Source organism: Mobula hypostoma, chromosome 27 (genome assembly GCF_963921235.1).
Source record: "Mobula hypostoma chromosome 27, sMobHyp1.1, whole genome shotgun sequence".
NCBI lineage: Eukaryota > Metazoa > Chordata > Chondrichthyes > Myliobatiformes > Myliobatidae > Mobula > Mobula hypostoma.
Window position 1 is genome coordinate 23,561,385 of NC_086123.1, and position 22,417 is coordinate 23,583,801.

At 41.1% G+C, this 22,417-nt stretch overlaps 1 protein-coding gene and 1 long non-coding RNA gene across 2 annotated transcripts in view; one reads left to right on the forward strand and one right to left on the reverse strand.

Moving 5' to 3' along the window:
* Positions 1–22,417, forward strand: part of emid1 (EMI domain containing 1) — a 438,363-nt gene that overhangs the window by 55,424 nt on the left and 360,522 nt on the right. The window lies entirely within an intron of this gene.
* LOC134338559 (uncharacterized) overlaps positions 1–22,417 on the reverse strand; it is a 40,757-nt gene that overhangs the window by 10,607 nt on the left and 7,733 nt on the right. The window contains exon 2 of the long non-coding RNA XR_010016258.1: positions 20,679–20,948. This is a non-coding gene — a long non-coding RNA (uncharacterized LOC134338559). The remainder of the gene's footprint in view (positions 1–20,678; positions 20,949–22,417) is intronic.

Sequence of the window (22,417 nt, forward strand, 5' to 3'; positions counted from 1 at the left end):
ATGCCTTGCCCATTTGACCTTTTTGTTGAATGTGGACGTGTTAGGAGTAAGAAAATATGAGCTATTAAATTATCACCTTCAAAAAGAAAATGTCTTTTGATCTATATGCATTAATACTTTATTCTTCTACGAAGTAATAGGATTGAATTGAGTTAGCACAAAAAATGGTTTAAATTATCACCTCTTAAAAGAAGCTTTCTTTTGATCTATAATATGCATTAATAGTTTGCATTTCTTCTACAAAGTGATAGGGTTGAATTAAGTTAGCACAGAAAGTGGCAAAGTCCCATTTCAGTATTAGGTTTAGTTTCCCAGTCCCATGTCAAAGAAGCCCAAGGGCATGAATTCCATGTACTTGCATGCTTTTATTAAATGTGCGGGCTCCAGTGTTAGTTTCTTTCATACAGACAAAAGTGAACAGTGCCCCTTTTGTCTGAGTATTCACTAAACCTTTCACATTCTCCATTTGTTATTCTTTATATCAATAAGAAAAGCAGGATGTCTCTTGCCTGTTTAGAAGTTATCTTTCCATACTACAAAAGTTTTATTCCAGTGTACCAAAACATTTTTCTCCCACATGGTATTCTTCTTCATTGTTTTCCCCTATGGCTGTCATCAGTAGTATTAGCAAGACTCCTTAGAGAGAAAGCATTTGTCTTTTCTATGTAGAAGTTTTACTTGGATTAATGTGGGCTTGAGGTTCATGTCTGATGCCTGGTATTTGATATTTTATCTAATCTTCAGTTCATACTATGGGAGTTATGGTAGCTACCTCCTTGTCAGAGGGGATGGTTACACTGGATAACAATTTTTTTCGAAAGCTTCTTCTTGAGAATTTTTTTTATGATAGACCGCTTGAAGCTGAACACAAATATTAGACTTCTTGTATCACCTAGGAATTTGAACAACCAAGAAATTAACTTTTATTGAATCTAATGCATTTAATTATATAATGATGAGAATGCTTTGCAATAGTTCGACTAAGCTAAAAATGTTTTGTTCATGATTTTCATTTGTACTCAGTTTCCAAGCTTAAGCATCCAAAAATAATCAGCCAGCATTGATGGATTCCAGTTACCCTGATGTTGTTTCTCCATGACCGCAATGTCCTGGTGAAACCTTTCACCATGCTTGTCATTGACAGCACCAAGATTTGCAGGGAAGAAGTCTAATAAATGAGAATGCAGAAAATTAATTTTAATCAACATACATCAAAGTTGCTGGTGAACGCAGCAGGCCAAGCAGCATCTATAGGAAGAGGCACAGTCGACGTTTCAGGCCGAGACCCTTCATCAGGACGAAGGGTCTCGGCCTGAAACGTCAACTGCGCCTCTTCCTATAGATGCTGCTTGGCCTGCTGCGTTCACCAGCAACTTTGATGTATGTTGCTTGAATTTCCAGCATCTGCAGAATTCCTGTTGTTTGAAATTAATTTTAATGTTGCACTTCATGGCTTTGTATGCTTGAAGCATGTTGTCAACCAGCAGCACGTAGCTTGGCGCTCTGTAGTTGCCAAAAAAAAGTTTCAACGACATGTGATTTTCTCCAGTCCCACTAGAAGTTCTTCAAATTGCCTGTCATTGATGACCTGTTTGATTTGAGGACCAACAAAAATGTCTTCATTAAGCTTGGCATCAAGAAGAGGAATTCCATGCAGGGTAAAGTACAAAGGACAATTCTGTAAATTTAAACCTGTCTTTGTAGGCATAATATACAATACTTAATTAGGTGATTATTTGCTTCAGGGACACCAATTTAAAATGTTTCCAGGGAAGTTATGAAGGTAGCATTATTTCTAAATCTTGAAGTAACACTGTCATCTGAACTTATTTCAGAGTTAATATATGAATCATGTTCTTAACCTAAAGAAACACGAGAAGGGCTGATATTGTCAAAACAGAGAGGATATGCCACAGGTGTTGGACTTGATGAATTTGAAAAAGGAAAAAAGCTGATCTTTGTGCCAGTAATTGAGGTACAAATTTAAGATAATCGGCAAAATAAAATCAGCTTTTTATGAAGTGGAATGCATTTCCTGAAGTGAATCAGTTATGGCCAACCTAGAAAACATGAATGGGTTAGGTGTGCGGAGTTACAGAGAAAAAGCAGATTTCAGACACAGGGGGATTAGTGGTTTCCTTCTGTGTCTTCCTTTAAAAATGCATAAAATACGAAACCAAATTTTTCACATTTTAGTAAATTCCTATATGCTAAAAACAAAAATGGAAAAAAATCCATGAGTAAGATTCCTTCACCCTGGACCCTGGAATAGAATCATAGGAAGTTTAGGACATAGAAAGAGGCTATTTAGATCATTACAAGGGTGAAAACATGATATCCAGCCTAATCCCACTTTTCCACACAGGATCTGCAGCTCTCTACATCAAGTGTACATTAAAATGTGAGGAGGGTTTCTGCCTCTACCATTTTTTTAATGAATTTGAGATCACTTCCATCCTTCTCTCTTCTCTAATTCTGACACTAAATTTTTGCTGCCCAGTTTTTGAATCTTCAGCTCAGAGAAATAGGGGGCCTTCCTGTATAGGACCCTCAAAGTTTTGCATATCTTGACCAAATCTCCCCTTCTTTTTTTCCATTCCAAGGAATACATTCCTAGTTTATCTGATCTTTTCTCATAGTCTCTGTTATCCAGTTCTTCTAATGTCTCTGTGAATCTCCATTTTGTCATCTCTGGGACCATGATGTTTTCCAAAAATATATGACAAGGCGTTCAGTACTCAATCTCAGGCAGAATAGGAGTTGGATAAAATTACTCTGCTCTTAAATTCCATGCCTCAGTTAATAAAAAGAAAACATCCCATATGCCTTTTTAACCACCTATTCTACCTTCTGCTACCTTTAAGGATCCATGGACATACACTGCAAGGTTATTAAGTTTTTCCATTCATCTCAATATTTTCCCATTTTCTGTTCTTACCTTCATCTTGTTGGATCTCCCTAAATTTATTACCTCATATTAATCTGGATTAAATTCAGTTTACTACTCTTCCAGACCATCTGTATTCTCCTGAAATCGGATGTTTTACCTCCTAGTACAAAGTTCAAAGTAAATGTTATTATCAAAGTCCACATATGTCACCATATATAACCCTGAGATTCATTTTCCTCTGGGCCTGATCAGCAAATCTATAGAGTAGTAACTATAACAGGATCAGTGAAAGATCGACCAGAGTTCAGAAGACAACAGATTGTGCAAATGCAAATATAAATCAATAGTGATAAATAATGAGAACATGAGATAATGAGATAAAGAGTCCTTATGGTGAGGTTATTGGTCGTGGGAACATTTCAGTGATAGAGCAAGTGAGTGTAGCTATCCCCTTTTATCCAAGATAGTTGTGGAGTTGTAACTGTTCTTGAACCTGCTGGTGCAAGTCCTGAGGCCCTTGTACTTTCTACCAACAGCAGCAGTGAGAAGAGAGTGTGAGCTGAGTGGTGGAGATCTCTGATGATGGACGCTGCTTTTCTATGACAGCATTTCATGTAGATGGGCTCAATGGTTGGGAGGGCTTTACCCGTGATGTACTGGGCCAAATCCACTACCTTTGCAGGATTTTCCATTTGAAGGCATTGGTGTTTCCCTACCAGGCTGTGATGAAGCCAGTCAATACACTCTCCTGCACATCTATAGAAGCTTGTCAAAGTTTTAGATTTGCATTTGTCAAAATCGGATTACGTTATCCATGAATGAACCGGTGGGAATTATGAAGAATGATATCGTTTTTATTTGGAGATAAAGAAACTCAAGTCCAGAGACCAAAGTAGTCTCAAAGCTGCTGATGTTTTTTGGAGTGCTGCTTAGTTTCCTTATCATCCTAACTTGCTTTTTTAATTTTCTCTGTATTTTAGTATTTAATAGGTGCATTGTTCGCATTTCTTGGACAAAACTTGAGGGGAAAAAGGACAGTGTTTTCTTCTCAGGATTGTGAGGGTATCTGTTGACTTGAAAGCAAAGCTGACTGAAAAACAAGGTTATAATGTGGCTTCGTTGTATTGCTTGGTAATTTCCTGTCACCGACCTACAGGAAAGGTGTAAATAAGGCTGAAAGAGTGCAGGGAAAATTGACAAGGATGTTGCCAGGTCTGGAGGACCTGAGTTATGAGGAAAGATTGAATAGGTTAGGAATTATTCTCTGGTATGTAGAAGACTAAAAGAAGATTTGATAGATGTATACAATATTATGAGATGTATATTTAGGGTGAATGCAAACAGGCATTTCCCACTGAGGTTGGGTGTGACTACAACCAGAGGTCATGGGTTAAGGGTGACAGGTGAAAAGTATAAGAGGAACATGAGGGGAAACTTCTTCACTCAGAGGGTCGTGAGAGTGTGGAGTGAACTGCCAGTGTAAGTGGTGCATGTGAGCTCGACTTCAATGATAGAAGTTTGGATGGGTACAGGGATGGCAGGGGTATGGAAGCCTACGGTCTGGGTGCAGGTTGATGGCAGTAGGCAGTTTAAATGGTTAGACATTGACTAGATGGGCCGAATGGCCTGCTTCTGTCCTGTACTTTTCTATGATTCTAAGACTGTTGTTTGCTGACATATGGCAGCTTGAGGGGTATAAATGTCTGCATCTGGCTACAATACTCAAGTATTTCCCTGCCTCTGTAGAAAGTACTTCAGGATGACTGTTATTTATGTCAGATTAATTAAGGGTGCATCAACTCCCCTCCCATTAAAATTAGCCACAAGGATTTTTAAAATCATAATTCATGTTTTCTTTTTGATGATGCAGCAAGGGTTGATGATGGAATTGGTTGGGAATGGGGGATATTACTGAGTCTGAGCAGTGTGAAAGCTGAATTATTAGAAGATTCATGGATCAGCTGTCAAAACATTTTAGCTCTGTTTATTAATTCACCTCCTTTGCAATAGCCTCGTTCATTAACTCTCTCAAGCAAGCCCTCTGGGTTTACATCAATCTGGCACATTACACAAACAAATATAAATCAAAGTGTCAGATTAAATAAGAGGATGTTCCAGCTAATCATATTTCTATTAGTGTTCTTAAATTAATACTTGTGGACTCCTTTAATCTTGTAATCAACACCTGGTTCTTTTTGAACAAGAAAAATGCTTTAAAGTGTATTTTAGTTCTGTCTTTTCTTTTATTGCTTGTTAAAATGACCTCCCATGTCATGCCATGAGGGCAGAGAGTCACCTAGCCCTGAATTGGTTAACAACGATGGTGCAAGAATCACTCAGGCTGACCTATGTCACACATTGCCCCTCTGCACATGGAAGCACAACTCAAACTGTCTGCCTGTCATTAATTACCCAGCAGAAGCTTGAGAAATGGTATGTTTTCTCTGGATTGTATATTCCTGCTGAAACTGCTCATTCATCTGGTGGATGAACTTAATATACCCCACTAAGACAAGATATCAGTCTCTCATTAGCTCCCAAAAGCATAATTTTCCTTCGATAATTTCTTTAAAGATTGATGATGGGTTCATCGCAACCTCTGCTGATTTAAATAGAGTGGATTCCAGTTCATTGGGCCACTGGTTAAACAGGGCAGCTGCTTATTTGGGGCAATTCTTAAAGAACAAAAGCTAATGGAGAGAATTCCCTTTGTTTATGTGGGACAGTATGCTGCTTAATTAGGACAGGAGACTGTTGTTGAACCTTTTCTAACTAGCGTCAGTTACATGCACTTCCGAGGCCATTAGACTCTATACTGTGCTTTACCGAACAGTTTTTAAATAGCAACACACATCAAAGTTGCTGGTCAATGCAGCAGGCCAGGCAGCATCTCTAGGAAGAGGTACAGTCGACATTTCGGGCCGAGACCCTTCGTCAGGACTAACTGAAGGAAGAGCTAGTAAGAGATTTGAAAGTGGGAGGGGGAATGGGAGATCCAAAATGATAGGAGAAGACAGGAGGGGGAGGGATGGAGCCAAGAGCTGGACAGGTGATTGGCAAAAGGGATATGAGAGGGTCATGGGACAGGAGGCCCAGGGAGAAGGAAAAGGGGGAGGGGGGGAAAACCCAGAGGATGGGCAAGGGGTATAGTCAGAGGGACAGAGGAAGAAAAAGTAGAGAGAGAGAAAGAATGTGTGTATATAAATAAATAACGGATGGGGTACGAAGGGAGAGGGACAGATGTTTAAGTTTCTAAATAGTGCCAGTTGTGTGAGTGTTCAGAAAGCAGTGATTTTTGTCAGTAATAGTTGTCAAGAAATAAGCAGTAAGACCATTCAGAACTGCTTTGCTCACTGTGATTTCAAGTATTCAGGCTTGCAGATGGCAGAAATGGCCTGGAGTGAAAATGAAATGATTTCATGACTTCAATAAGTTGGGAACTAGGAAGAATTTGAAGGTCGACTATCATCTTGAATGTTACAATGAAAACGAAGATTTGGAGCATGCAATCATAGAACACATTGTACGAAGGCAGTCCATTTTCTACACTAGGCATCTGCATTGATGTTGCTTATTTACAGTCAAAAGAAAGCAACAGCATAAACTGGATGAATTCCTCTGTTGATACATATTAGGAACTAATACACACTTTTATAGGACTGTAATAGTGTTGGTAGTGTTATGTCTGTGCACAACTACATATCAATTAAATAAAGCAGGTGCGCAGAAGATGGCTTTAACTGGCGTATTCACATTGCAGTGAGAGAAAGAGAGAGAATGCGTGTGTGTAGACAACAATGCATGCACAGACAGCAGATTAATATGTAGTGCTAAGAGGGGGTTATTGCTCTAAAAGAAATAGATCATACATTACTTTTCCTCCCCCTTTAGATTAATGCAACATAAAACTGTATACGTACAAAACTTTCAATTCCCTTTTCAAAAACCCAGATTCAGAATAAAAACGCTTTCACAATAACAGTCCATAAGTAACTTCACAGTTCTAAAAATTCCGTCTTTTGGGTGGTGTTCTGTTTCTTTCAGGATAGCTCCCCTGGAGTGTCATCTGGTTTGGTAGGTGTCTTATCAATGATAACATTCTCATCATGCTTCTGAACCTGTAGAGTGGCTTCAGGTTTGGCAGGTGCCTCCTCTAAGACAATGTTCTTGATTTCTGGTGTCATGTTGCTGTAGTGACATCATCACTGAGAGGTAAGACCGGTGACTGTAATGTGTCCGTCTTGTTGGATGCAGTCAACACAGGTGTGTTCTTTGGTTGAGCATCCAGTATCTGGTCCACATGAAGTCTCCACGTCTGATCTCCTACATCCACTGTGTACATCAATGGTCCAGTTCTTGTATCTATACTACCGGGTATCCACCTGTCTTCTTGGTAATTATGCACCAGGACTTCCTGTCCAACCTGGAACCTTCTTGCTGCTTCACTTGGCAACTGACTGAGCTGTTTATTCTGCACTTCCCTCTGGAAGTCTGGTTTCAGAAGGTCTATGCGAGATCTCAGATTCTTGTAGGTGCTTGATTTGTTGGTACATGAACAGAGTTTTGATACACAAAAAGGAAATTGTACACATTATGCTGTAGAGAAATGTTCTCCTTGTTCATCGCTTTGATGGACTTCTTGAAGGTTTGGATAAATCTTTCAGCTAACGCATTCATTGCTGGGTGGTGAGGAGCTGGCTTGAAATGTCTGATGCCATTTTCCTTCACGAACAGTCGGAATACTTCTGATGTGTATTGTGGTACGTTGTCACTCACAATTTGTTCTGGTAAAAGCTGTTTCTGGCTCAGATAGTCCTCAGGATGGAGGTGGTCTTTTCAGAGGTGGTTGACTTCATTGGTATAACCTCCGGTCACTTCGAATGCCTGGCAGAAGAGTGCAGAAGAGAGAGTGCTTGGGGCGGGTGGGGTCTTTGATTATGCTGACTGCTTTAGTGAGGCAGCGAGAAGTGTAGACTGGGTCTGTGGAGGGGTGGCTGGTTCCATGATGAGCTGTGTCCACAACCACTGCCGTTCCTTATAGTTGCAACTAAGTATGGACAAAGATCGATGGAACTGGCTAGGTGAAGAATAGTAAGGACCCTCCCATTTTTCCTAACATAGAAGGAATGATGAAAGAGACGAGGCGAGGAATATTCTACATGGGAATTAATGAATGGCGTAGATTATAAAAGAGCACTATCCATTATGCAGTCTATTTAAAGGAGTGAGGCAGATGAGGTATTAAGAATTAAACTACACATGGAGGAATTCTATTCACTCTGCTTCAGCACTCAGAGTAGAAGGAACTACAATTCTGTAGGCACACATCTGGAAGTTGCGGGAAATGGAAGTTCTGACCACAATCTTTCAACTGTCTTCACACATGGAGGCTGTGCCAGAAGACTTGAGGGTTGTTGATTCAATGCTGCAGATTAATGGATAAATGCTGTAAGCCTTCAAGAGTTGAACTGCCTGAGATTTCAAAGCCAACAATTCTGAATATAATTAATGTTCCGTCAGGAATACCTGCAATTACTGAGAATATGTGATTAAAGAAAACAATTATACAGCAAGAGGAATAGAGAGTTTCATTTAATGATATAAATTAAGCTACAATTTAAAAAAAGGTTTGTGAAAATAAGAACTGTTTTGTTAAGATAGAGAGGGAAGATCTATTTCCATTACCTGGTGAGCCAGAATACAAAGGCAATAAACATGATTACAAGAAGAAGGGAGATGTGCTTTTCTCATCAAAACAGAGCTTTAAATTCTCCCAGGTTGTGAATTGTTATGGCTGGCAAGACTGGCCTTCAATCCAGAAGTTCTGGAGAACGATTAGCATGGAGAGTTGGCCTCGCTCCAGAAAATCTGGGGCTATTTAGGTTCCTATCAGAAGCTGTGGACATACTTTGCAGCTATTAAAATAAGAAATAAATAATTGAAAAAAAAGAACTAAAATAGGAGAAACGACAAAGAAAGAAGTTCATTTAAAACAGGTACATAATACATTGAGTTACAGAACTTTATTATTTTTTTCAACTGTGCAGAGAACATAAAAACTTTATTTTTTTAGCTGTTTATTTGTTATCTTGACAACCATGACCAAACAAGTGGTTCAACCTTCCTTCATATAGACCACAGAATCCAGGCTCCAAACTGACCTTTGTTCCAATTTTCTCTAACAATGTGTTCCTGATAAGAATAAAGTGAACGTGCGAGTCGCCGTTGGCACTTCAATGAACTAAAGCAAGAGGCTGTCAGTTCTTTCATCACCTGGTGAGTGAAGTAAGAACTTAACCATTAATATTCTGCTAATGGTGTGATTTGTAGCAAGTCCAAAGCAGCACAAGGTTGCAGGGACCAGGCTGAAGAATTTCAATCCCCCCTGAGTTGCAACTCCCAATAAACAACCAGCTTTACATCAACTATTTTTGTTGTCTGTTTACGGGCAAGGCTAAATACACAATATGCAGGATGGCAGGGTGGAGATACGTCTCTACCAAAGGCACAGCTTTCCTCTGCTAGCCTGCAGGTCACCCTCGAGCAAGGTACAGCACCTGCTTAGCCCCCTGATAAGTGGAGCCATGGGAGCAGCTGGTGGATGGCCGTACGAGCAGCTGGTGCATATCACAAGTCCTGGGCATGCAACCACTGATGCCAGACAGAAGAGTACTGACAATGGCTGGGGTCACCTGTCTTGTAAAGACACTGCCCAGAAGAAGGCAATGAACCATAGAACTATAAAGGCAATAACAAAATAAATGACTTCAGTTGAATTATGCCAAAGCAACACTCTTAACTCATTTAACTGCACAAAGAACCTTTCAGATTATGATAGAGTATTTATTCAGTGAAGAGACAACACTGAACTATTGATTCCCCAGTGAGTTGTTAATTATATACTAAGTCTATAAAAGCACACAGGAACTTTTGATTAACATTGGTCTACTTTGGCAACTATATATCCTTTCAGAATTTAAAGAGAGTTAAGAGGCTGGCTTTAACAGAATTCCCTGATCTTGAAAAGCAAAGAAACAAGCAAAAGCTTCACTATCAGATCATTGTTTCAAAACTTCTAAAGGCAGCCTGTTGGTGACAAGAGTTCAGTATATTTGAGATTGCACTAAATCCAACAGAGTTCCACTGGATTATCAGTTTAATTGCAGTGTTTTGAAACAAAAGACTGGAATTGTCTGAGCAGTTCTATTTGCTCAGTTACAGCAAGAAATAGTTATCGACCATTACTTATGCCTCTGGTGTTTAGGGCAGCAGTGAAGGTCCTCTATCTCTGTCTGTCCTTGGCCATCCAAATGTAGAAGGATTATTCATAGTTGTTTCCCTAGCAGGTTAGTGTGACCAGTCAGGATTGTTAGCCCTGTGCTGAACCCCCAAACCCAGAGGGCCAGTTGATCACTCTTAGTCTGACCTCTACCCTTTGACCTATCTGGCATGGGTGACCCTACTAAGAGCCAAAGCATAAATCCCTGACTCCAGCCAGCGTAGCTGTTCAGGTCATTGAGGAATGCAAGCCTCCAAACCACGGCAAGGTCGTGGTCCTCTTAGCGATATTGGCAATTAACGTAGAAGTGTATCTGTTAAAGAAACATCTTCCTTTCCTCACCATGAAAATTTTTAAGCACAGAAACAGATATTATGAGTTCCTTCCTTTAGTTAAACTACCTGGCCCAATATGTAACACAGAACTTGTAGGAATGCACACAAAAAACACACCCAACACTCATACACACAAATATGCATGCATGCTCCTTCAAAATCCTATGTTCTTACCACTCAAACACCAGCCTCATCCCAAGCCACCCAACAACTCACCACTCATCCACCTTCTTCAGCGATGTTCTGCTGCTCTTTATCTGTTGCTTCTCCCCAACAGAACCTTGCACACTCCCCTTGGTTAACTTGTTTCTTGATGCGTAAAAGTAAATTTTATTGTCAAAGTACACTCTTTTCTCACTGTCGCCATCAGGTAGAAGGTACAGGAGCCTCAGGACCCACACTGCCAGGTTCAAGAATGGTTGCCACCCCTCAACCATCAGGTTCTTGGAAAAAAAGAGGATAATTACACCCATTATTGAGATGTTCCCAACAACCAATGATCTCACGATCTCACTTTCAGGACTCTACAAACACGAGAAAATCTGCAGATACTGGAAACCCACACAAAATGCTGGAGGAACTCAGCAGGGCAGACAGCATCTGTAGAAAAGAGTAAACAGCTGACATTTTGGGCTGTGACCCTTCATCAGGACTGGAAAGAAAGAGGAGGAGTCACAGTCCATTAGGGGCTCTTTATCTCATTATCTCATATTCTCATTATTTATTGCTATTTATTTATATTTGCATTTGCCCAGTTTGTTGTCTTCTGGTTGATCTTTCATTGATCCTGTTAGAGTTACTATTCTATAGATCTGCTGAGTATGCCCGCAGGAAAATGAATCTCGGGGTTGTATATGGTGACATTTATATACCCTGATAACAAATTTTACTTTGAACTTTTAAACATAGATGCCACTTTCTTGCGGGCATCTTGTGGGATTCATCTCCTTGCAGGCATACTCAGCAAACTATAGAATAGTGACTATAACAGGATCAATGAAAGATCAACCAGAGTGCAGAAGCCCTGCCAACCACTGAGCACATCTACATGAAACACTGTTGTAGAAAAGCAGCACCCATCATCAGGGATCTACACCACCCAGGCCATGCTCTTTTCTCACTGCTGCTGGCAGGTAGAAGGACAAGAGCCTCAGGACCCACACCGACAGGTTTAAGAACAGTTACTACCCCTCAACCACCAGGCTCTTGAACAAAAGAGGATAACTACTCTCACTCTATTTCTCGTGTTCTCATTTGCATGGTTTGTTGTCTCTCTGCTCTTGCTCTTTTCATTGATCCAGTTTACAGTTACTATTCTATAGATTTGCAGAGTATGACTGCAAAAAGAATCTCAGGGTTGTATGTGGTGAGATGTATGTACCCTGATAGTAACATTTACTTTGAACTTTGAGCAAACTGTGTGAATGCAAATGTAAATAAATAGCAATAAATAATGAGAACATGAGATAAGAGATGAGATGCTATTGTGAAGGATAATTTCAAGCTTCTGGTGAGCTTCTGTAAAACTGAGAACTCAAAATTTACAATTAGTGCATTTTTGTTGTGAATTTGCGAACATCAACACTTACTCTGTTTTGTCTAAACTCATTGAATACTTACAGCAGATATAATCAGTTTCATTATCTCGGTCTGGAATGCAAGCCACTTAGTTCCCTGGTATACATACTTCAATCAACTGCCCAGAGACCTACAGGGCACATAGTTTTCTATTTCTCTGTCTGCCTCTCTCTCTCTCCCTGTCTCGGTCTGTTTGTTCCTCACTCCATTCTTCACTCATTCACAGGCACTATCTCTCTCTCTCTCCCCCACTCTCTCATTCACAGTCACTCACTATCTCTCTCTCTCCCTTCCTTTCTCGCTCTGTCTCTCTCTTTCTTTCCATGTCTTTCTCTGTATCTTTCTCTTTTTCTATTCACTGTTCCTTTCTTTCTCTCTCTCCCCTTTTCCCTCTCTGTCTCTCTCTCTCTGAGTCTCTCTCTCTCTCGCTGTCTCCCTTTTCCTCTCTATGTCTCTCTGACTCTCTCTATTTCTCTCTCCCTCTTTCTGTGTCTCTCCTTTTCTCTCTCTACGTCTGTCTTTCTCTCTCTGTAAATTTCTCTCTTTCCCTACGTACATCATAGGTTGAAGATGTTCTGCATTAATTCTATTGTTACTTTTATTGCAACATTTAATTTAATACATATGTAAATTATTGCAATTTTCAGAGAAATTGGCATGAATTTGATGGGCAAAGTGGCGTCTAACTGCGTTAACCTTTCACATCTCTAATGGTGCAGTCAAATAATTAGCAGCCTACAGATCATAGCTTAAGCTTCCACGACACTGTGAAGTTCAATAATCCCTGAAGAAGATGATAGAGTTTGCCATCGAGACGTTGGAAGCCTGAGAAGAGCTTAATCGTTCAATAATGTTTACTTAGGACCCTCCAGTCTGAAGGAGGATTTAATAGTTTACAATAATAATTTTGAAGATTTTTGTAGATTTATCCAAATAACTTTATCCCTGTTGTATAGTTCATTAAGACGTGCGTTTGTGCTTTATACACAGGATCTTGCTGATCATTGCCACTATTCCTACTCATACCTGACAATGTCCAGCCATTTAAACTGGACCATATCTTGCAGAGGTCAATGAATATATGAATATACACACATATAAATGTATGGTTTAGGCACAGGTGTGGACCTTCAGCACCTCAAGCCTGCTCCACCATTTAATAAGACCTTGGCTGACCTGACTGTAACTTCTACTCTACGTTCTCTTCTATTCACCCCACTCCCCCCTCATGTAACCTTTCTGCTCCTTAATGATTAAAATTTGTCAAAACTCTTTTATCACATACTTTCTTAGACTCATAATTCAGTGAGGGAGAAATGAAGTCACCTTGTTTTTGTCTCAGATAGGCGACCATTATTTTAAATGGTGACCCACTGATTCTAGATTCTTCCATACCTTCTCCACCTCCATCCCGTAAAGACGGCCTGGGATCCTCCATGTTTTCATTAAGCCATCTCTCACATTCTACTAAACTGAAGCAGATACAAACCAACAAGCCCAGCCTTTCTTCATAAAACAACCCATCCATTCCAGGTATTAATCCAGTAAACATTAATCCAGTAAAAATTCTCTGAACTGTCATCCTTCCTTAAATTACGAGTTTGAGAAGTTTTGAGTTGTCACCTAAAACAGTCAAAAACTTCTACAGGTGTACCAAGGAGAGCATTCTGACAGGCTGCATCACCGTCTGGTATGGGGGTGTGGGGGGGGGGTTGCTACTGCACAGGTCTGAAAGAAGCTACAGAACGTTGTAAAATTAGTCAGCCTATCTTGGGTACTAGCCTCCATAGTATCTGAGCTATCTTCAAGGAGCGGTGCCTCAGAAAGATGGCACCCATCATTAAGGACCCCACCACCAAGGACATGCCCTCTTCTCATTGCTACCATCAGGAAGGCACACACTCAACAATTCAGGAACGGCTTCTTTCACTCTGCCTTCCGATTTCTAAATAGACATTGAACCCATGAACACTACCTCACTACTTCTTTATTACTGTTTTTGCATTGCCTATTTTACTTAATTAGATTAGATTAGATTATGAGGACACTCAGTCCTCGTTTATTGTCATTTAGAAATGCATGTATTAAAAAATGATACTATGTTCCCCCACAGTGATATCACACAAAAACAGGTCAAACCAAAGACTAACACTGACAAAACCACATAATGATAACGTGTAGTTACTGCAGTGCAGAACAATACCATTATTTGATAAAGAACAGACTGTGGGTACGGTAAAAAAAAAGTCTCAAGTCCCGATCGACTCCTGTAGTCCCCGATAGCAGGCGGCAAAAAGGGAGAAGCTCCCCTGCCGTAAACCTCCAGGCACTGACAACTGACAACAGTCGACTGAATCTGTCCGAAAACTTCGAGCCTCCGACCAGCCCCTCCGATTCAGCCTCCCGAGCGCCATCCTCTGCCGAGTGCCTTTGACCTCGTCCCAGCCGCCAAAACACGCAAAGCTGAGGACTCAGAGGCCTACTGCTCCAGAGATTTCAGACCACACAGTAGCAGCGGCAGCGAAGGGGGCATTTCAGAGTTATTATATATATACAGTAATTCAGTTATTTTTCTATATTATCATGTATTGCAAAGTTAACAAATTTCATGGCATATGCCAGTGATATTAAACCTGATTTCTGATGAAAAATTGGAGAAACTGTTCTTTACAACTTCATAAGTGGAACATCCATCAAGTGTAGGGAAAAGGAGGATGAAAGAGATGAATCTGAAGAGTATGTTAGCCTAAACTGTGAGACAGACACAATGTTTAATCTGCGAAAATAAGTTAAAGAAATAACAACACAACTTGGGAAAACTTATGCTCATTGATGCAACCATAATTTTGTACAGAGATGATTAATGCACTGAAAAGGTTTCTACAGAAAACAGTGGAGGCAAAACTCCATGGTTATCCAAGGCCAAGTAATAAGAGAGAGACAGTAATTTCTTTCCAGATAGCTGAGCCAAAGGAAGCCACATAGCAGCCTTCAACTATTTTTAACTCCTGAAATTCAAAGAGGAGCAGTCCTTTGAATCTTCCTCATTTGCAAGTTTACCTGTGAATGGGTTTTGCCTTCAGATTCATGAGTTAGGCTTAAAATCTTGGTTTGTTTGTTTGTTGATTGATTGAAATAAAGCATCGAATAGTCCCTTCCAGGACTTCAAGCTATGCTGCCCAGCAAGTCTGCTGTCCTCAGAGTCGTCTGAGCCGGTGGCTGGAGTTGGAGACATCGTAAGCGGTGTGCGAGGAAATGGAAGCGAGGCGAGCGGGCAGGAGTCCGTGCCAGGAAAAAAGCAAACCCTAACCGCCTGGCTGTCCCGTCCATTTTGCTCTCCAATGGACACTAAATTGGATTACATCCGACTCCAATGAAATACTCGACGGGAGTACAGAAACAGAGGGATCCCGGACATTCAGCTGTTTATTTATGTAACAGTTTTTCCCCCAAGCCATCGGACTACCAACCTACTGCCCTCCGCTGTGCCTATTATCTTGTTTATTATTTATTGTAATGCCTGCACTGTTCTGTGTACGTTAGGCAGTCCTGGGTAGGTCTGTAGTCTAGTGTAGTTTTTGTATTGTTTTATGTAGCACCATGGTTCTGAAAAACGTTGTCTTGTTTTTACTGTGTGTACGGCACCAGCAGTTATGGTCGAAATGACAATAAAAAGTGACTTGACTTGACTTAATCCTAGCTAATAACAGGGCCATTTAAAATGACCAATTAACCTGCCAACCAGAATGTCTTTGGGCTGTGGGAGGAAACTGGAGCACCCGGAGGAAAGACACGCAGTCATGGGGAGAACATACAAACTCCTTAAAGGCAATGCATGAATTGAACCCGAATTTCTTGTACTGTAAAGCGTGCTAACCGCAACACTACCGTGCTGACAGATCTTCACTCTCCAATTGCCCATAAAGTTAACAGGGATTACAATGTTCCTGTTACTAGTCAACTAGACTGTTAACTAGTTCTGGTGTATTCCTTGTGGCCAAGGAAAACAGATTTTGGTTAAGTTTGTATATGAAAAAGGGCAGGAATCAATTTTAGGAGCTGCTGACAGCAAAAATGTTCTAATAAAAATCTGGAGTTGTAAAGAGATCCTATTTTCAAAGTTTAACTTGTCTCCAAAGACTTTTTTATATATATTTTAAAAGTCCCAGAATAAATCCCAACAGTAGCCATACTTTTTGTTACTTAAGGAAAAAGTTGGAGCTGAAATTAATTGGAGAAAGGCATTTCCAAATATTTTTACACCAGCCCACTTCTGCTGAATTTCATCCCAAAAAAAAATCCATAGAGTACAATAACAGCCACAATAGACTCAGGATAACTTTGGGAGAATGTTCTTGAGAATTTGATGTTCCAGTGTCAATTTCTTGCACCACAGCAGCGTAGTGGTTAACACAGCACTTTACAGTACAGGCAGCCTGAGTTCATTTTCACACTGTGCCTGCAAGGAGTTTGTATGTTCTCCCCGTGACCACGTGGATGTCCTCACACAGTCCAAAGAAGTACCGGTTGGCAGGTTAATAGGTCATTGTAAATTGTCCCATGATTAGGCTAGGGTTAAATCGGGGGATTGCTGGGCCGTGTGGCTTGAAGGGCTGGAAGGGCCTATTCTGCACTGACATAGTCATAGTCATAGTCATACTTTATTTATCCTGGGGGAAATTGGTTTTCGTTACAGTTGCACCATGAATAATAAATAGTAATAGAACCATAAATAGTTAAATAGTAATATGTAAATTACGGCAGTAAATTATGAAGTAAGTCCAGGACCAGCCTATTGGCTCAGGGTGTCTGACCCTCCAAGGGAGGAGTTGTAAAGTTTGATGGCCACAGGCAGGAATGACTTCCTATGACGCTCTGTGTTGCATCTCGGTGGAATGAGTCTCTGGCTGAATGTACTCCTGTGCCCAACCAGTCCATTATGTAGTGGATGGGAGACATTGTCCAAGATGGCATGCAACTTGGACAGCATCCTCTTTTCAGACACCACCGTCAGAGAGTCCAGTTCCATCCCCACAACATCACTGGCCTTACGAATGAGTTTGTTGATTCTGTTGGTGTCTGCTACCCTCAGCCTGCTGCCCCAGCGCACAACAGCAAACGTGATAGCACTGGCCACCACAGACTCGTAGAACATCCTCAGCATCGTCCAGCAGATGTTAAAGGACCTCATTCTCCTCAGGAAAGAGACGGCTCTGACCCTTCTTGTAGACAGCCTCAGTGTTCTTTGACCAGTCCAGTTTATTGTCAATTCATATCCCCAGGTATTTGTAATCCTCCACCATGTCCACACTGACCCCCTGGATGGAAACAGGGGTCACCGGTACCTTAGCTCTCCTCAGGTCTACCACCAGCTCCTTAGTCTTTTTCACATTAAGCTGCAGATAATTCTGCTCACACCATGTGACAAAGTTTCCTACAGTAGCCCTGTACTCAGCCTCATCTCCCTTGCTGATGCATCCAACTATGGCAGAGTCATCCGAAAACTTCTGAAGATGACAAGACTCTGTGCAGTAGTTGAAGTCAGAGGTGTAAATGGTGAAGAGAAAGGGAGACAAGACAGTCCCCTGTGGAGCCCCAGTGCTGCTGATCACTCTGTCGGACACACAGTGTTGCAAGCACATGTACTGTGGTCTGCCAGGGCACCACATATATTTGGCATCAGGCCCTGTGCCTAGACTGTCAGTTGAAGCACTATATATCTTCACGTTGTTAGTCTTTATAGAATGCTGCTTATTCTTCCCAATTTATATTCAGGAGAAATGATTTTCCACTATTTTATGGGATATGTTTGGATTATGTTTTCACTTTAAAAAAAATTTGTGTGAATATAATTCCAGTGATAAAAGTCATAGTTGCTATTGTGCCAGTTATCTGAAGAGCAATTGAAAATGTAAATGCTGGATTTTGCCCCCGTCAGTTCCATTACATGCAGGATTGTAGTGGGGACTAAAAGATGCAAACTTGTCACCCCATTAGTCAGGCTCGGCTGTATGACCTTCTTCATCGGTAGGTCTGAGCTGCACTGAACAGAACAATGCATAGAAGTGCTTTAGCATTTCCTGAATTTCAAATTCCATGCCTCGTTGGATGCAATGCAAAATTGTTACAATGGAACTGCTTGTTGCACACGATAGACAAAACTGTCAGAACTTGATCACGCTCCAGCGGGACCATGTATCCATTATTAAACAGTGATTTAGCTCTGTATCAAGGCCCTTTAAATGATGAATTAGTCTTCATTACTGCCCTGCATAAGGCTCTTATTCACAGTCAAAGGAGAGAGCTGAAAGGCAAATCCTTCTCTCAAAACTATGGCACTGTCAATTTGAATTAAGCAGTTGACCGTGATCTGGGTGGGCTGGATCTAAATAGTTCTGCTAAACTCTCCAGATAATGTGCCACATCAATATTCTTGGGTAGGGGCAGCTCAAAGAATGGACATCCCTTATACCAGGGGGTTCCCAACTTGGGGTCAAGAGACCCCCTGCTTATCCATGACATAAAAAAAGGTTCTGAACCCCTGCCTTATACCCTTCCTATCTGTATGTGGATTGTTGTGAATATTTTTGTTTAAATGTTAGAATTAGGGAAATTTTCACAGATTATATAAACTCTTGGTGTGAGAGTCATGTCTGAAAATGCAGGCTTGAATTATCCTGGGCAATCCAGTATGCTAGTATGCCAGAAGTTATTTATAGACATTATTTCTGATTCCTCAACTGCACTGAATTAGTTGGATCAAAGTACCTGTTTATGTCAGGACGCTGGAGCAGGGATCCAGTCGCAGACCCAGTACTGTACACACAGTGATATTAATTGAGTTGCAAGTCCCAAGATGCAAATAAAGTCAGCCTTAAAGTTCAGGCAGAGATCAAAGCATTCAGAGAAATCCAAAAACCAGAATCAGGAAACAGGCAGAGTCAATATTCAGACGGACAGAGTACAGTTACGAATGCTGGAAAGGCTCAGGAAAATTCACTAGCACAATCTGGCAACAAAGAGGTGAAAACACAGGACTGAAATACACTGAGCAGTAAACAGAGAGGCAGATGATAGGTGGAACACAATAAGACACAGGGGACAGCAATACAGGTAATAATGAGAAGCAGGTGAGAGACGGAGTACTCAGTAATACAGGGACCGGAGTAGAGCAGGAGCAGGGACAGGAGCACATGGCAATACAGAACCACAGACTGACAGCTAGGGGGAAACACACAAAAAGACAGAGTTCAACTGGAGGTACTGACAGATTATGATAGGTCTTGGTACTCTGGAGTGGTAAAAGTCAGGCAGGGATCCCACCTCTGATCTCTTTCCCGTGAGGTCTACAGGAGAATGTCCATGAACTGGATGAGGGTGGGATTGCATTCTTTTCCATTTGGTCAAGTATTCTTTTCATTCATTCATTTGTAGGATGTGAACGTTGTAGACGAACTCGACAATTACTGTCCATTCCGATTAGCAACTTCCTTTCTTAACCCATATCCTTTCAGAACTCCAAAGAGATTCTCCAAAGTTCTGAAGAGATCGCTCACCAGGTGACAAGACATACATGTTCCAAATATACAAAGTGAGATAGCACCTGCTATTGCCACCTTAAATACCAATTCATTCCATATTCATCATCATCATCATTATATGCCGTGGGCAATCATAGTCTTCCATCTGCCTTTCGTCTGATTATTACCTCTGGGGAAGACCGCTTCACAGTGTTGTTCTTACTCTTTTCTCTACCCATGACCATGATTGTTCCTGGCAAATTCTTCCACAGAAGTGGTTTGCCATTGCCTTCTTCTGGGGCAGTGCCTTTACAGGACGGGTGACCCCAGCCATTATCAATACTCTTCAGAGATTGTCTGCCTGGCGTCAGTGGTCGTATAATGAGGACTTGTCATATACACCAGCTGCTCATACAACACCTCCCACGGCTTCACTTGACCCTGATCGGGGGGCTAAGCAGGTGCTGCACTTTGCCCAAGGGTGACCTGCAGGCTAGTGGAGGGATGGAGTGCCTTACACCTCCTTTGGTAGAGACATACCTTCACCCCACCATCTATCATATCATATTGTAGCATCTTATTCAGACACACTTCAAAGGTACATTTAATGTCAGAGGAATGTACACAATACACATCCTGAAATGCTTTTTCACTTCACCAGTCTCCGAAACCGCTTGAACAAATGACATCTTGATCACAGTATTTTACTCTTCATTGTGACATCCACCCATCACTTTTTCCCATTGTTGTTAACTAAACTACACATTTCATCTCAAGTTCAAGTTTACTGTCATTACATGTATACCAAGAAATGAAACAGTGTTTCTCCAGACCAAAGGGCACAACGTGGTACAGATAACTCACACACACACAACACATAAAGTAATATTACCACAAATAAATTAGCAAATAACACAGTATATTTCAGAAGATTGTAACTTAGCAAACGGTGCGTTTATGACACAAATTAAAAAGTAGACAGTATAACATTACTGGGGCTTCATTCATGATGAAATTTGAGGCAGTGGCAGGGAGTTCAGTCGTCTAATGGTCTGGGGGAAGAAGTTATTTCTTACCTAACGCTATGGTACCTCCCGAATGATGGTGGGGGTTAAGGAGATTGTGGGTTGGATGGAGACCATGAACATAGTGCTGAGTTTTGATGGAAGGTTTATGTTTGAAATGTTTGCCCAGACAGTCATTCTGTGTATTTCTATTATATCGGGTTTCTCAGAAGTTGTAGATTTTGATTATATTTTGACCAACATTGTCCTGTTCTCTCACCATCTTCCCTGCTGTGTTTCAAGCTCTTCCATTTCTCTTCCATACTTCCTCAGAGCCTGAAACTGGAAAGCAAAATAAATTACTGCCGTGAGCTTTATTGCTACATGCCATTCCATTTATAGAAAATGAAAAGAAAATATTTGTGGTTGGCCTGGGAAGGGGGAGATGAAACTCAGTATTGAGGACAAGCAGGCTTTACTAGAGCTTGATGTCTTACAGAGTTAAGAGTGGGTCATGGCAATTTTTCCTGGATTGACTGTGCATGGAAGCGTGTCGTTAAGATAGAGAGAGAATAAAAAAATAGAAATTGGAATTTTAAATTTGACCTAGTGATTCTATTGTGATGGCCTAAAAGCTAATTTTGTGTTCCCTTCCACACACCAACCAACTTTTTGGTCATTGTTCTTAGGATGTGATCACGAATAGTCAATTCTAAAGTTGTTGATTAACTCAGCGGTCCCCAAACACCAGGCCATGGACCAGTGCCGGGCTGCAAAGCATGCGCTACCGGGCCGTGAGGAAATGATATGATTTGGCGATATGAGTCAGCTGCACATTTCCTCATTCCCTGTCACGGCCACTGTGGAGCTTAAACGCACACGAGGTCATTACGCACGCGTCATCCATGTCAGCGCGGGAAGAAGATCAACTCCTCGAGCTTGCAAATGACGGCGGGCTGAAAAGTATGTTTGACATAACATCTCTGCCAGCATTCTGGATCAAAGTCAGGGCTAAATATCCTGAGATAGCCACGAAAGCACTGAAAATGCTGCTTCCATTTCCAACATATCTCTGCAGTGAATGCAATGAAAATTAAATTGTGGAATAGACTGGACATAAGGAGTATCACTTCCAGTATCGCTCCTCACCCCTTGATGTTGTTGCAGGGAAACAAGCCCAGGGCTTCCACTGATTCAGCGATATTGGTCTGTTGCAATGATTTTATATGTTCATACGGGGAAAATATGTGCTGTGTGTTTAATAGCCAGACGTTACTTAAAATGTTATGATGCTCTTGACTTATAAGTGACTTATACAGTAATTGACTTATCACTATATTCATGTGAGGAAAATATGCGCTGTGTGTTTAATATTAAATTCGTTAGATAAACCCTTTTAGAAATGAAATTGAGTGTATTAGCCACTAAAAAGTTACTTATAGTTGACTGATCTTCTATATTCCCGTCGTGATTAACACCCCCACCCCCCACGAACAGAATCGGCAAAAACAATTTGTAGGAAAAAAAATCGGCATGTATGTGCATGCGCACACAGGTGCCCACGCAAGGCTTCATGGTAGTTGTAGTCTTCTCGGCGTAAACACAACGTATTTGACGGTAACTCTTGTCCGTTGGCAACCCTACCGCGCCCCCCCCCCCCAGTCAGCCAGTCCGCAAGAATATTGTCAATAATAAACCGGTCTGCGGTGCAAAAGAGGTTAGGGACCCCTGGATTAACCCCCTGCTGAAGTATGTCTGGACAACTAGTCCAAGAAAAGTAATGGACTTGAGAGGTAGAATGGGGCATATGG